Source organism: Suricata suricatta, chromosome 10 (genome assembly GCF_006229205.1).
Source record: "Suricata suricatta isolate VVHF042 chromosome 10, meerkat_22Aug2017_6uvM2_HiC, whole genome shotgun sequence".
Taxonomy (NCBI): Eukaryota; Metazoa; Chordata; class Mammalia; order Carnivora; family Herpestidae; genus Suricata; species Suricata suricatta.
Window position 1 is genome coordinate 43887344 of NC_043709.1, and position 2196 is coordinate 43889539.

Consider the following 2196-nt stretch of genomic DNA (forward strand, 5'->3'; position numbering starts at 1 on the left):
GAATAATAAAATGGAGGCAGCCACCCAAGGAATGAAAGGCAGGGAGAAGAATAGGTAAATGAGAAGAGAGAGAGATAAAGAGAAATTGATCCAGGAACTGGAAAGGAGAATTTGAGACCTGAGTGATACAATCAAACGGAACAACATCCATATATCATAGGAATTCCTGAAGAGGAATAAAGACAGAAAGGTCCTGAAGGGATACAGACCAAATTATAACTGAGAATTTCCCCAATCTGGGGAAAGAGAAAGACATTCAAATTCAAGAGGTGCAAAGAACCCCTTAAGACGTAATTTGAATCGACGTTCGGCATGGCATATCATAGTGAAACTGGCAAAATATAAAGAGAAAGAATTCTAAAAACAGCTAGGGAGAAAAAGGCTCTCATGTAAAAAGGGAAACCTATCAGAGTGGTTACAGACCTATCTAATGAAACTTGGCAGGCCAGGAAGGAATGGCAGGAAATCTTCAATGTGAAGAACAGAAAACACATGCAGCCAAGAATCCTTTATCCAGCAAGCCTCTCATTCAAAACAGAAGGAGAGATAAAGTGTTCTCAACTAAACAAAAATTGAAAGAATTCATGACCACCAAACCAGCCCTACAAGAAATCCTAACAGGGACTCTATGAGGGAAATGTTGCAAAGGATACAAAGTGCCAGATACACCACTATAAACATGAATTCTAGGGCGAACACAATGAATCTAAACCCACTACCACTGAATGTAAATGGACTGAATGCTCCAACCACACTAAACAGGGTAGCAGAATGGATCAAAAAACAAAACCCACCAATTTGCTGTCAACAAGAGACTCATTTTCGACCTGAAGATACCTTCAGGTTGAAAGTAAAGAGATGGAGAAATATCTATCATGCGACTGGAAGCCAAAAGAAAGCCAAAGCAGCCATACTTATATCAGACAAACTGGACTTTAAAGTAAAGGCAATAACAAGAGATGAAGAAGGACATTATATTATAATATACATATAATTGTAGGGTCTCCCCATCAGTAAGAGCTAACAATTATAAACATCTATGTGCCAAATTCGGGAGTGCCCAAATACATAAAACAATTAATCACAGACAGAAACAATCTTATTGATAAGAATGTGGTAATTGCAGGGGACTTTAATACTCCACTGACAGCAATGGATAGATCAACCAGACACAAAATCACTAAAGAAACAATGGACCTGAACGACACATTGGAACAGATGGAATTGATAGATATATATAGAACTCTGTATCCTGAAGTTACGAAATTCACCTTTTTTCGACTGCACATGACACTTTCTCCAAGATTGATCACATACTGGGACATAAAGCAGCCCTCCGTAAGTATAAACAAATAGAGATCATACCATGCACACTTTCAGATCACAATGCTATGAAACTTGAAATTAACCACAGACAAAAGTGTGGAAAACCTCCATAAATGTGGAGGTTAAAAACCACCCTACTAAAGAATGATTGGGCTAATCAGATAATTAGAGAAGAAATTTAAAAATATATGGAAACCAATGAAAACGAAAATACAACAATCCAAAATCTCTGGGAGGCAGCAAAGGTAGTCCTAAGAGAAAGTATGTTGCAATCCAGGCCAATTTTAAAAAACTAGAAAAAGCGCAAATTCAAAACTTATCAGAGCACCCACTGGAACTAGAAGGGAAGCAGCAAGAGCACCCCAAACACAGCAGAAGAAAAAAATAATAAAGATCAGGGCAGAAATAATATAGAATCCAAAAAAACAATGGTGCAGATCAATGAAACCAAGAGTTGGTTCTTTGACAAAATAAACAAAATTGATAAACCTCTAGCTAGGCTCCTTAGAAAGAAAAGAGAGAGCACCTAGAGAAATATCATGAATGAAAATGGATCTATTATAACCAATCCCGTAGAAATACAGGCAATCATTAGAGATTACTATGAAAAATTATATGCCAACAAACTGGACAACACAGAAGAAATGGACAAATTCCTAAATGCACATGCACTGCAAAATTCAAACGGGAAGATATAGAAACCATGAATAGACTGATAACCAGTGAAGAAATCAAATGCGTCATCAAAAATCTCCCAATGAATAAGAGCCCAGGGCCAGATGGCTTCCCAGGGGAATTCTACCAGACATTTAAAGCAGAGCTAATGCCCATTCTTCTCAAACTATTCCAAAAAATTGAAATAGAAGGAAA

General features: G+C 37.3%; 1 protein-coding gene across 2 annotated transcripts in view; it reads right to left on the bottom strand.

The window, feature by feature from the left end:
- TBC1D15 (TBC1 domain family member 15) overlaps positions 1–2196 on the bottom strand; it is a 70880-nt gene that overhangs the window by 47619 nt on the left and 21065 nt on the right. The gene's annotated exons all lie outside the window — the stretch shown is intronic.